The sequence below is a fragment of the Ailuropoda melanoleuca genome, chromosome 2 (genome assembly GCF_002007445.2).
Source record: "Ailuropoda melanoleuca isolate Jingjing chromosome 2, ASM200744v2, whole genome shotgun sequence".
Classification (NCBI taxonomy): Eukaryota; Metazoa; Chordata; class Mammalia; order Carnivora; family Ursidae; genus Ailuropoda; species Ailuropoda melanoleuca.
In genome coordinates, this window is record NC_048219.1 from 145,416,638 (window position 1) to 145,431,134 (window position 14,497).

The 14,497-nt window shown below is 40.5% G+C and overlaps 1 long non-coding RNA gene across 2 annotated transcripts in view; it reads left to right on the forward strand.

Moving 5' to 3' along the window:
• The first annotated feature begins 145 nt into the window (after positions 1-145).
• The window catches only part of LOC117801103, a 79,893-nt gene continuing 65,541 nt past the window's right edge, over positions 146-14,497 (forward strand). For both annotated transcript variants that reach the window (XR_004623507.1, XR_004623506.1), the window contains exons 1-2: positions 146-374; positions 2,034-2,236. This is a non-coding gene — a long non-coding RNA (uncharacterized LOC117801103). The remainder of the gene's footprint in view (positions 375-2,033; positions 2,237-14,497) is intronic.

The window sequence follows — 14,497 nt, forward strand, 5'->3', positions numbered from 1 at the left end:
GATCTGCGCGCCGCTCAGCCCGGCCATAACCACCTTGGTGGTGGAGCGTGCTGGTTACCACGGCAACAAGCCCGCCGGAAACGGAAGACACGAAGACTATTTCGGTTTTTTTTCTTTTTGTGTTTTTTGTGCGTACTCCCAAAGTTATTTTGCAGAGGCAAGACCAGACTAAGGTTAGAAAGGAGTCAGTAATGTGACATCAAGACTCCAGAATGTGAGCGGCGTTAGCAAGAAGAAAACTCCTCCAGGTAGTTCAGAGACCGAAACTCCACTCCCCGTCATGCTTCCGTCCAATCGCGCAGCTGTTGGGGTCATGATCGCGTTGCATGCTGGGAGGCGTAGTCTCCGCCAGGCGGACGCACAGTCGTCAGGAGGTGAGGTTTCAGTGACTTTTTCTTTCTTTAGCGTTTACATTTGGCGCAACACCCTGCCTGGATCCTCCAAATTTCAGTACGATATAGGGATGGTGGAGAAATCTATGACCTAGTCTTTTCCGAGGTGGGATGAGATAGCACTGTTACTCTACTCTTCTAACTTTCCAAACCTACTTAGTGTGTGTGTATGTGTGTGTGTGTGTGTGTGTGTGTGAGAGAGAGAGAGAGAGAGAGAGATTCAGCCTGTACTTGTCAGGCTTTAATGTTTTGGATATCACTGATAAAAATTGGATTTTCTTTCAGTTAAAATAAAAAGAAAATCGGATTCTTTGAAGATCTCTGGAAATTTGCTATGACACACACACACACACACACACACACACACACACACACAATCCTGGGTTTTCTTTTGTTCCTTTGGCATGTATTTGGAGTAGATGCTCTAGATTCCTTGTTACTACCTCAGGGCTATATTTGTATAAATACTTTTGAATTTAATATTGTCCCTCATGGGACAGTGGAGAACTAGGGACCTAATTACCCTGTAAAATTATAATGGATCACTAATAAAAAACATACCCATAGTTTAGACTGATGTGGAGACTGTAAAATTTGTGAGAGATTAATATAATTTTCCAGTCGGTAATTAGAGACAAAGTTAGACAAGATAGCAGAAGACAAAACTGGCTTATCCCAGTGACGTAGCAGCAGTTCTTAAGATAATAAAATTAGCTATAATTTATGGGGCTCCTGGGTGGCTCAGTCGGTTGAGTATCTGGCTCCTGATTTTGGCTCAGGTCATGATCTTGGGGTTGTGGGATCAAGCCACAAGTCAGGCTCCACGCTGCACATGGAGCCAACTTAAGATTCTCCCTCTGCCCCTCCTCTCTCTCTGTCTCTCTCTCTCTGGCTCTGTGTGTGTGTCTCTCCCTCTCTAAAGGAAAAAAAAAATGTACGTGTAATTTATAAATGTCATATGTAGTGCCTCTGGGGTAAGGGGGTTTTCTTTCATAGTTTTCCACAGTCTTTCAGATTTCCATTGGTCTCAATACAATCCAAGCTAAACATAGTCCAGGTAAAAGCATGTTTTTGCTATACAATTAAAGACTTCAGTGCAAATCCCTTATCTGCCTCAATAGTATTGCAGCCTATAAGCCTTTTCTATAAATACATTTTGGAGCCAATATCAACCATGTTGCAGGGTACTCTGTTAGACTGCTTACATAGATTATCTCTAAGCTTAATAATCACCCTATATTCTGCTTATTAGAGAGACAAACAAAACAAAACAGCTGAACCATGATATCCAAAAGCTAAGTTATTAGGAAAGAGAGAGTGTTGAATTAATTCGATGTATGTACTACCTAAGGGCCCAGTTTTGAGGGAATACTAGCCTCTTGTTTTTTTGGTTGTTATTTTTCCCATTAAAGCAACCACCTTGGTTTGGCAGTAAAATTTGTACTTCTGGCCTGAGTTGCAGCTGTTAGCAGATGTAAGGAAGTGATTGGTGGGTGGCAGTGTAGTTCCTAGTCACCTATTATAGCTAAAAAGAGATTTCAGTAAGGCATCTGGATGCTATACTATCAAAAAACTGACTTCATGTACTTTTGCACTCTTTTCCCTTGCTGAGAAATTTGCCAAACTTGTGTGTTCTTCTAGATTGGACCAGACGAAGACTCTTTCACTGCTTGAATGCTGACAAAAGGAGAAACTGCACCCATTTCAGAGGAAATGAGGGAGGCTCTGGACCACTCAGGATTCCCTGAGAAAGCAGCTGAGGAAAACCACTATATAACCCTACTCAAAAGCTTCTTCCAACCCAGTCTCTGGCTGTAGCCTTTTCTGGTCTTCAACCAAAGGAGGTACATGGTTTGAGGGATGCTAGCTAGTGTGGCTGAGTAATCAGGAAATAAGGCGTCTTCTCCTTTATGGCTGCCTGATTGACAATTATCTCTTGAAAAAAAATTTATTCAAAAGGCTCAATATTTTAAAATCTTTATTTTAAATTCTTATGTATTAAACTGTTACCTTTGGTAATTTGCTATTAAATCAAGGTGAAATGATAGAACATAGAAAAGGGGAATTTCCTTTTATATCTCTTAGTCTGTTTCAGAGTTGGATCATGAAAGCATTCACCTTCAAATGGCTTCTTGGAAATGGATGAAAAATGGACTATCTGCTCTCCCCCAAATTTCCCTGATTCCTTCAGGCATCAGTTGGGGTCCCCTCTTTGTGTTGGTACCTGTCTGTGGGTGTGGCAGCTGATGGGGGCAGAACGGAGGGTGCTCTGTGTCTTTCCCCTTGTTTCATGTGCTACTGTTCCTGAGGCCTGGCTTGAAAAAAGCAGGACATTCGGTTTAGACAGATGGAGGGCAGGGTCATTTTCAAAATGAAATGAGTGCACAAATCACACTGTGAAATTGGCATGACCATCACTGCTGCTGTGATAGACTGACTTTTATTTAGTCTCTGATAGGCAGTTGGGGGATACATTAGTTTGGGGGGATACAGTAGTGAAAGAAGGCCCATTAATTAATGATAGAAATTCTGGAAAGCAATAAATGGGGTGGAATGTTATAAAATGTCATAAAGGATCATTTTGTTTCCAACAAAATCTTGGAAAGCTGGAACATGTATCAGAAAGTAAGTGTATCGTACCATTCCGAGCAATAAGAAAGCATTTGGTGGTTGCGATAAAATGATTTAGTGCCTTATTGAAAGGATTTAGGCTTTGAGAAAATGAAGTTGAACTCAGGGTGGATTTTGCTGCATAAGGAGAGGCATGTTGACTGTACAGAAGAATTGCATTTAGGCAAAATGTATAGGAGCTAAAATGTTTGGTTCATGTGCTAATGTTTCTCCCTGCCAAAACACGACATGATTAAATTCCATCTATATTCTATTTGGCATTCTCTTATAAAGCTAATTGGAAATGACTGTGTCTTATTTGTCTTGTAAGAATAACCACTTCTTTTTAGTAAACATTGTTTATTTATGAGTATTTCAACCTCAGCTGTGATTAAACATTTTCCTTGATAAAGGAAGACCTTCTGCAAAACCATTTGCCAAATTATTATTTGTTTCCCATCCAGTCTGGGCCATTTTCTGCAGGATGGCCAGATTGATTCCTCTGGAGTCCACCTTGATTTTTTTGTTCCTGTGTGTCTATTGATGATGATAGAACTGACCTGCTTTCCACCACCTCTCACCTCTCACCCGTAAACAGGGAAGAAAAGAATAAATTAGTGCCAAATTTGTAATGTAGTTCACTGACCTTTAGGAGAATCTCTTCAATCTTTTAAGACTTTTGGAAAAGATTGTATGCTGAGTCCACACTTGGGAACATTTATGCTCAGATGGTGAGAAATTTAACCTCACTGTGACTTAATCTTTTTTTCTCTGGTAATTCCAGCTCTATTAATATTTTATATAGTAATATATTTCCTTCTTCATATATATTGCTTTTGATCAAATAGTTTCTATTTTGAGGTTTATGGTATTATTATCCAAACTAATTTATTAGGCAGATCACAAAACATAGTTTAGAAAGAGGAATTAGCAGAGTAGACACAATTGTGGTACTGCCCTTGAAAAATTTATTCCCCACAGTTGGAGTGTGCTGTGGAATGCGCTGATGGGGCTGGTACCCAAATCACTTAATTTGAGCATTTTTTCCACATTTTTAAGAGGCAAGAAATGATTTGTAGTATCACTTCTTTCTCCCAAGACTGGTGCCCTCCATAGTCAGATATATCCTATGCTTGTTCTCATTTCTGCAGTTTAGCCATGAAAATAGTAAACTGGATGGGAAAGGTCTTTGAAGTCCGTGGTCAGAAGATGCTATTCTTTTTTTTTTTTTAAGATTTTATTTATTTATTTGAGAGAGAGCGTGCATGCACACAGAGGGAAAGGAAGAAGCAGATTCCCTGCTGAGCAGAGAGCCCAATGTGGGGCTCCATCCCAGGACCCTGAGATCATGACCTGAGCTGAAGTCAGATGTTTGACTGAGAGCCACCCCGGCACCCCATCTGGCTTCCATTTTTATACAGTTTCATTGAATCTACATGAGTTTCTTGAACATATTTTAATTTTAGTTGTTTTAACTTTATCAAAAAGATTCACATATATCGTCTCTTGTAATGTTTTCATTCTGAGATTCATCCATATTTTTGCATGGTCACTGTGGTTCACTGGTTTCAACTACTCTTATATACCATTGTGTGAACATTCCATGGTTTACGCATTTACTATCCTATTGGTGGGCATTCAGGTTCTGTCTCAATAGTTGCTCTTTTGAAAAGTGCTGCTGTGACATTTTTTGTACGTGCTCCTTGGTGTAATGTCCAAGACATTTTTCGTATATATTCCTAGAAGTGGGATTATTGTGTCATTAGAGTATTTGGTTGTTTAATGTTCGTACATAAGCCAAACTGTTTTCCACAATAGTTGGTCTAATTTACATTCCCATGGCAGCATATAAGAGAGTCTAGAAATCCACATTCTCTCTAATACTTCATATTGTCAAAATTTATATTTATTGGCCATATATATAGTTTCTTTTTTGTAAAAAGCCCAATCTTATATTTGCTAATTTTTCTATTAGCTTATTAGTGTTTTTCTTATGATTTTTAGGAATTCTTTGTATACTCCTTTACGAATCCTTTATCAGTTATGTGAATTGCAAGCCTCTTCTTCCAGTTTATTACTTTTCATTTACTTTAAGGTAAAGTACTTAAGTTTAATATAGTCAAATTTATTAATCTTTTATACTCACTGCTTTTTTTATCTTGTTTTTAAAATTCCTTTATTTCATGGCTACATTATATTCACATATCTTTTTTAAAGTTTTGTTTCTTCATTTAAATTTTTAATGCATCTGGAGTTGATTTTTGTGTGTGGTGTGAGGTAGAGATTCAATCTAATTTTTTTTCAAATGGATAATCTTTTTTTCTTAGCTCCATTTATTGAACAGTCTCTCAGTTTACCTCAGTTTGACATGGCTTCTCTGTAACATACAAAGTTTCATATGTATATAGGCCTGTTTTGGAGCTCTCTACTGTATTCCATTGTCAATTTATTGAGTTTGGGACCAATACAACATTGTCTTAATTTCTGTAGTAGTTCCATTATTAATCCAGATGTGATTGGGTAATACCCTCTCTGTACTTTCATTTTTCAGAAGTGAAGTGTCGGGGCACCTGGGTGGTTCAGTTGGTTAGGTGTCTTTCTTCGGCTCAGGTTATGATCTCAGGGTCCTGGGATCAAGCCCCACATTGGGCTCCATGCTTAGCGGGGAGTCTGTTTCTCCCTCTCCCTCTGCCCCTCCCCCACTCATGTGCGTATGTCCTCTCTCTCAAATAAATAAAATCTTAAAAAAAAAATAGAAGTGAAGTGTCCTGGCTACTCTTGGCCCTTTACTTTTCCTTATATACCTAGTTTTTAAATCCACACTATCAACATAATGCCTTACTATAAGATGAAGAAGAAATAAAAGGAAAATGATTTCTATGGAATATTAGGTAGTTTAATGTATATAAGTGCTAGGCCATGACAATACCAGAAGAACATCCCCACAGATATTCAAAATCCCCCCTTAGAGCTGACAGCTGGAAAAGTGGAGTGATGCCATAGAGGAGCCTTAAAGGATGGGTAGGATTTAAGCTTGCAAATATGAGAGAGAGAAAGAGGTAGAATTCAATGCAAAGGTAAAAAAAGCACAAGGGATGTTTATAAAAAGTTCATCCTGATGGAGTTGGGAGTAAGTTGGAAAGATTTTTTGGAATGTTTTTTGTTTCTTTGGGAGTTGCTGATGTAGGCCAAAAGTTATTTAATACCTATATCACAGCCCCTTGGCTGGTATAGTCCAACACACAGCTGACCCATCTGCTTTCCTTTGGGCAAATCATCTAGAGACTAAATTAAGTTCTGAGAACATAAACTAATAAACCAAAGCAATAAATTTCAGCTTTAATAAAAATGAAACAGGTTCCCCACATTTCACTTTAAGCTATAACTTTAAGTACATTTACCTTGTATTTTATTAAGCACCTTTGTAATAACCTTTTTTTAAAAAAAAATTGAAAAGTCTTTCCTATTCTTTCACTCTGCTTCTGTGGATGGCTTAGATCTTTTTTAAAACAAAATTTGGGCATTTTAAGAGCATGATTATTGTTGCCTTAGAAAGCCAGGTAGTTGGAGAGTGGGGAAAGGGCTCCTAACTTGAATATTTGATGACTAAGCTGGCCTACTTGAGAATTGCAGTCTTTGTTAGGTTGGGGTCCCTAGGCTACATTTCATTCTGTTTATCCTATAGGGAGGGAGTCAAAAGGGAGGCTATTCACTTGCCTCTCTAGTAATTAGTTTCTCCATAAGTTTGGGGGTCTAACTAGCAACTTTAAAGATAGAATAGCCAGTTTTTTCTAGACAATCAGTAAGAAAATGGCGTTAGGACCTCCTTAAAGGTCTCATAGCTGGTGTTGATGTTGTAAGGGTATAATCAACTTATGTGTTTCTTAGTGAAGAGCTTTCTTTGAGCCTGATTCTAAATATAGTACCTTTGAAACTGTAAATTATTATTTAACCCAGACATTCACTGTACCGAATTCATACTCTTCTATGACATTTAAAATGTTTTTTACTACTAGCATATTCCAGCATCCCCCTACTCCAGGTTTGCCAGCTTTTGCAAATAAAACTGCAGGACATCTAGTATAAGGAGATGTGTATTTGGGACATATAACCTTTCTTTATTTCTTAACAGCAATACAGATATGGAAGACACTCATTTTCTTTACCGTCTCCCAAATACCACTCCCATTAGGTACTAAGTAGGACTAACATTGGGGAGGGGGATGTATGTGAGAATAATTGTGTTAAAGAGAAACAGTAAAACCCTATCTCTTATCCAAGGTACAATATGTAGCTGTGTATAAAAAAGAACTTCAGTTTATTTGGGTGCCTATATAAGTGACATATTTTGATATATTGAACTAATTAAAATTAACTTCATGCATTAATAATGATCTTCATCATTTTTAAACCTATAGTTTATTTCATTGAATGAATTTAATTCAGCTCCTTTTAGAGATTTTTTAAATTTATTTGAGAGAGAGCAGGAGGGGGCAGAGGGAGAGAATCTCAAGCAGACTTCATGCTGAGCACAGAACCTGTCACAGGGCTCGATCTCACAACCCTGAGATCATAATCTGAGCCAAAACCCAGAGTCACTGCTTAACAGACTGAGCCACCCAGGCGCCCCTAATTCAGCTCCTTTTAATATCAAACTGGTGTCCATGGAAGAATAAACAGCTTTGTACTGAGATTAGCTATCCCTCGTCTAAAAAGTCCATCTGTCATATCCTTCACTAGAGATTTCTCACTTCCTCTTCTCTTGAGTCACAGACTCCCTGCATCCCTTCCCATCATCTCTTCTCATCTCTCCTAGCTTATCCCCTTTCCCAGGCCCCCCTCTTCCTCCAGCACTGCTCCCAGAGACTCAGAAGTTCTCACTTTATAAACCTTCTTGTCTCATTCAGCCTATTTCCTATGGACCATTTTGCTACAGCCAAGGGAGCTTATCCAAACGTTTTGGTACACAAAAATACAAGTCTCCACCAGATGAATTCTGCTACTAGCTCCTGAAACAATGTTCCTCTCTCTTCTGCTGTTACTAAAGGGGAGAGAAGAGGGGACCAAAAATGCTAGTTGGACCAGGAGGATAAAGAAAGGACCCTCAGTGGTCCTTTGGATTAATTTTGAGATCAGAAGCTGATAGAGCTGCCCAAGAGGGACTTCACTGGGCCTGGTTGGAGACTCCTGAGCCAGGTGATAATTATAGGGTCTGAGGTAAATGGATAGGAGGAGGGCTTGCTTGACCTTCCCCAGCTTTTTTCTGGTACCTGGAGTTTGGGAAATCTTGCTGGTACCTAGGGACAGATAATGGTATTCCTCTGATGGGCAGTGTCCTCTTCAAGCTGGGTTATAGGCAGCTGAAGGGGGCACTACTACTGAAGAAGGATGGGGGACTGCTGTTAACAGGCTGGTTCTCAGACTTCTATGAGGCTGCCTTTTGGATCACCCAGTAATAGCTAGGGGAAACTATGACAAGTGACAGAAGAGAGGTCAAGGGAGAAATCACACCTGGTTATTGGATCTGTGGAGGAGACATTAATTAACCAGACCTTGAAGGATTTCTCAGAAGGCAGCCTCATTTTGAGAAGTAACATCTGTTATGTAAAGAGAAGTGCAACTATATATGTTTTTTTTTAGTATTGTTGTTACTCACTAATGGTATGTAAAGACAATGACTTCCTACCAAGGAAATTATTGCATCGCCTCTAGTACATTATGATAGATTTCTTTCCCTCTGTTTTTTTTTTAATTTATTTATATATAGAGAGAAAGAGAGCTGGGGAAGGGGCAAAGGGAGAGGGAGGGAGAGAATCTCCAGCAGACTCCCCACTTAGTGTGGAGCCCAACGTGAGCCTCGTCACGGGGCTCAACACAGAGCTTGATCTCAGGACCCCGAGATCATGACCTGAGCCAAAATCAAGAGTCTAACACTTAAATGATTGAGCTACCCAGGAACTCCACTTTCCCTCTGTTTCTAACAGGTCTGTAATGTTGGTGGCATGCAAATGAGAACACTTGGGAGAATATGATGGACTAGCCCACTGAGATAGCGGCCATGTGCCCTGTTAGGTCATTCTGTGTTCATGGAATCAAGGACTATACAAACTTTTGATGGCCTACAGAGAATGTTCTTTAAAAACTCACTTCCCAAAGAAGAAACACAAGCAAACAAAACTCCCACCAGTATAGAAAAAGAAAAATGGCAACCAAGACATGTCTCTCAGGGTGGTAGAAGCAAAGAGTCTGTCTCTTGCCTCCTGAGAGCCACATTCATTACAGCCTCTCAGAGTGACTCTCTAACCCTATTGCTTAGAACCCTAGTGAGGTGTGTGGAGGAAAAGCTGCCAGCTCTGGGCAGCCACATGAGAAGCAAATCCATTTGGCGGATGGACATTTTTAAAACCTGCCACATATGTTAGCTATTTTTATGGCAATTAATTGTTGGGGGATCTGTGAGGTGAATGTTCAATAAAACCATGTGGAAAATCATCTAATCCAACCCCTGGAGGTCAAAAGCCACAGTAACATGTTGCTTTCTTCCATGAGAAGAATTAAGATTCTTTAGACAGCTTGCTTTTCCCTTTCTTCTTTATAGATCAGTGCTCCAGGTTTGGGGTGGAAGGTACATTGTGTGAAATGGCAGTGGTGGTGCTGGAGGAGTGTGGGGAGGCATCCCTCACCAGGTTGAACCTGGGAAGTGCTTTGCCAGTAACTTTCAAAGCAGCATCATTTCTATGCTACCCTTTTCCAACCTCAGGAAGTGATATTCTTCCCAAGAGATATATGGGGGGCGGGGGGAGGAATAGGACAAGGAGGTAAGGTACATAAGTCAGAACAGGATTTCTGTGAGAGGACCTGGAGTTTGGGAGATGTAAAGGAGGCTGTGATCATGTTTATTGAGTCATGTACATGGGAATACATAGCTTTCGGAACATCGGGGACCCTTTCATTTTCTCCTGAGGCAATGTAATGGTCTAAACAAAAATAAAACTTGTAAGAGTTCTAGGGCACTTTCTTACTGATTTGCACTTTGAGGATTTAAGCCTAAGTCATTTAGCTAAATGAGAGTCTAGAAAGTTATTGTAATTAAAAGAAAGTCTTGGGGAAGGAACATTTGAAGTTTCATAGTAAGGAACATTTGAAGTTTCATAGTAACTCCTCAAAAATGACCAGTTAAGTTCATTTATCCCCATTTGAAGTTCGTTTTGAAATCTTATGTCATTCAAGTTTATTATTTTTATTTCCTAAAATAAACTCCTAATGAAGGTAGCATGCTTTTCAGTCCTCTTTTTTCTTTTCTACCTAGGTGTTTTAAAATTTGAGATTTAGAGCACATCTGAATAGCATGAAATGCGTGGTTAGAAAGGAGGAACAGGATTGCTGTTAAGAATCAGAATACCATCAGGGGTGCCTGGGTGACTCAGTTGGACATACGGCTCTTGATTGTGACTCAAGTAATGGTCTCTTCGGGTCACAGTCTCAGGGTCATGAGCTGGAGCCCCACATCAGGCTCTGCACTCAGCGCAGTCTGCTTGTCCCTCTCCCTCTGCTCCTCCCCTGGCTCGTGTACAAGCTCAGTCTCTCTCAAATAAATAAATAAATAAATAAATAAATAAATAAATAAATGAAAAAATCTTAGGGGAAAAAAAAGAATCAGAATACCATCAGCTGTCAAATTCCCATCTGAAATAACTGAGATACAGTCTCGCTCTCGTTCTTGTTGTGTGATGGTCTGAAGTCGGCCGGAGGAATCGCACAGGCGTTCAGGCCATGCTCACTGACTTCAGGTGCAAACCCAGGCTAATTATGGATGAATAAAGTATGTGGATAGTGTTCTGTCTCCCTGATTCTAAATACCTTCACAGTATAGTTCATTTCATTGCAGGTTGATTTAGGATATGCAGATAAAACAGCTGATCAACAGATCAGATTTTCATTTCTTGGTTGCCAAGTGTGATCCCAGGGATCACTGTACCATTCTCAGGATAAACCTTCAAGGTCTTCGTTGTGGCCCCCTTTTTGGGCTGGGATCTTAGGGAGCATTTAGTACAATACTGTTTTACAGATGACAAAGCTGAGGTTCAGAGAGGTGGTGAGGAGGGCTTTTCCATTCAATAAACTAGGGCAAGAACCAAGGTCACATGAATTAAAACCCCAGGCCTTCCACTAAACTGGTTAGGGCCAGTCATTTACTGTGGACCTCTTGCTCCTCCTATAAAATCAGGGTTTTGGTGGAGCTCCTGAGTGGCTCAGTTGGATAAGTGACTGCCTTCAGCTCGGGTCATGATCCCGGAGTCCCAGGATCGAGTCCTGCATCGGGCTCCCTGCTCAGCAGGGAGTCTGCTTCTCCCTGGGACCCTCGCCCCTCTCGTGCTCTCTCTCTCTCTCAAATAAATAAATAAAATCTTTAAAAAAAATCAGGGTGTTGGGTGATTTCCTATGGTTTGCTTCTTGGTCCCAACATTCCTGGATTCTTTCCACTGTACTGTATCTTTGTTTTCATTCATTCATTTGTTCGTTGATTCATTCATTCCATGATAAGCAGTGGTTGGAAGCAGCTGCCTATCGGGGATCATATTTATCAGCCTGCTCCCTCTGCCTTCTCAGGCCTTGTATGTGGTTGTACCTACTTCTTACCGATGGGATGTGATTGGAGGCGAAGCATGTCACTTCCAGGCAGAAGTGATTAGGCAAGAGATGTGTTGTTTCCATCCTTTCTTTCCCATCTGCTGACTGAAATAGGACAGTACAGTCCTAGGAGATGGTGGAGCCACAAAGTAAGAGCCTGAGTTCCTGAATCACCCCATGGAAGGCGGCTTGCTAAGCAACTGCACTGGACTGTTAGGTGTATGAGAAATATATTTCTTTGTCTTAAATGTTGTTGTTGTTGTTGTAACAACTAGCATGATCCTGACTAATGCAGTCAGGCAATAGGCATTTAAATACTTACTATATACCTGATATTATGTTGAGTAGTAGGCATCCATCAGTGAATAATAGTTCCTGCCCTCAAGGAATTCAGCCTGGCAGAAGACATAGATATATCAGCAGTTGCAATACAGTGTGTTAAGTACCATTATAAACACAGGATGCTACAAGAGAATATAGCCTTGGGCATTTCAGGAAACATGAGCAGCAGAGATAGCATTTAAGTTAAATCCTGAGCAAAGCCTATTTGTTGGAGGGATGGTGTTATGAACCGAATGTTTCATATCCCCACAAAATTAATAAGTTGAAGCTCTAACTCCCAATGTGATCTATTTGGAGATGGGGACTTTGGAGGTAGAGTTGGTTGAGGTCATTCGGGTGGGGCCCTCTTGGTGGGATTCGTTACCTTATAAGAAGAAGAGAGATTTCTCTCCACCTCATGAGAACACAGTGAGAAGGCAGCCATCTGTAAGCCAAGAAAAGTGTCCTTATCAGAATTTGACCCTGCTGGGACCCTGATCTTGGACTTCCAGTCTCCAGAACTTTGAAATATCTGCTGTTTAAGCTGTCTAGTCTGTGGTATTTTGTTATTACACTCCTTGCTGACCTTAACAGATGAGTATTTCTTCCCAAGGGAAATATCTGCTGTTTAGCTGTCTAGTCTGTGGTATTTTGTTATTACACTCCTTGCTGACCTTAACAGATGAGTATTTCTTCCCAAGGGACCAGTCTTTGCAAAGGCCCAGATATGAGAGACAGTTTGACTTGTTCAAGGAATTTGGTGGCTGCCAAGGAGGATGGAGAAGTAAGCTAAGGTTGGATCTGCAGGGAGAACCTCCCATTACACTGAGGCCTTTGAATAAGGTTCCCAGGAAGATGGCTTCTGTCAGGCACATGCCTCACATGGCACTCCAGGAGGATGGGATGAGCAGAGACCGGGGGGGGGGGGGGTCGTTGGGGGGGTAGGCAGGCAGAGAGAAGTAAGGGATTGGTCTAGATAGAAATGGTACTGGTGATATCTGTAGCGTCTTTAATGAAGAAAATATCCAAATGCTTGCAGGACAGTTGGATTTGATACAGTTTAGCAGCAAAGAGAAAAGATAAGCTTCTCCAAAAAAAAATACAGTTCACTTATCAGTAATGTCATTAAACAGACATGGGGTTCAACTCTTAAATTCATGGAATGGAATATTGTGTGGCCCTAAGGTTGGCGGGGAAAGCAAGTGCTTCAGGGACCCAGCAAGACTTTAGGTCTAACACTAATGAATTCCTCACTCCACAGAGAGAAGTCATTATTTGCATCATGATTTCTGACTTGGCAAATAAACAGAGAAAATAAATCAGAAATCTCCCAACCCATTTTCCAATGAACATCATATGGTAGACTTTTTTTTATTGTCTTTATTCTAGGCTTTTCCTCACTCTCAAATCTTCACAAAAGGAGGAAGAAAAACAACAGAGCCTCCCTTCTCTCAAACCTTGTTTAATCCTTTCATAATTCAAGATCACAGAGCTGCTGTAAAAACCCAGCCTCACTGCTGTGCTTATTCCCTGTGTGCTTGGCAGAGCAAGCAATTCCATTTACCAGCACTCCAGCGAGCGTGTGGTGATAAATAAAGCTGCCACCCTCTGCTTGCCCACCATGTTTAAAATGACACATTGGACAAGTGGGTCTCTATTGCCTCCACTTTTTTCATAAAGAGGCTAAAAATGGTCTGCAAATGCAGTAAATCTTAATTTCTAATATAAACTCCAAACACAGGAAAAATATCATAGGCCAGTTTAGGGCTGCAGTGAATTTGACGATCAGCTAGTGAAGATTTGAATACTAAAGAGATAAAGCAATCTGAAGACTAGCTCCAGTAGCCTCCTGGGTGTGTGGGGTCTCTCCTTCTCTCTCCTTAAAGCAAGCTTGCCTTCTCCCCATGCAACATTATTGGAAACTAAAAACCCAAATGCAGAGAGAGCGAAGTCAGTGTGAAAAAAAGCTGTTTCTAACTGCAGAATCCTGGAAATTTGAAAATGACCTCTTGTTGTGGTTATGCATGCTAATAATTACCTTTTATTGAACAGTTACTGTATAACAAATCCATACCAAGTGATTTCATGCATATCTCACAGAACTTCTGAGTCTGTGAATTTTCTTTTCTAATCTTCCAATCTGGAATCAAGGGCATTCTTTTTTCTTTATTACCATTTACAGGAAAATTGACTTTGGGGCACCTGGGTGGCATGGCGATTAAGCGTATGCCTTTGGCTCAGGGCGTGATCCCGGCGTTACAGGATCGAGCCCCACATCAGGCTCCTCCGCTATGAGCCTGCTTCTTCCTCTCCCACTCCCCCTGCTTGTGTTCCCCTCTCTCGCTGGCTGTCTCTATCTCTGTTGCATAAATAAATAAAATCTTTAAAAAAAAACAAAAACAAAAACAGGAGAATTGACTTTGAGTTACACATTGAGTAGTAAGGCCTGGAAGGATATCTCTAACAAGAATGAGTCAGCATGAAACCATCTTGTTGATCTACAATGATAGACCCCTTTCTCTGGCAGTCAGAGCCCTCCTTGG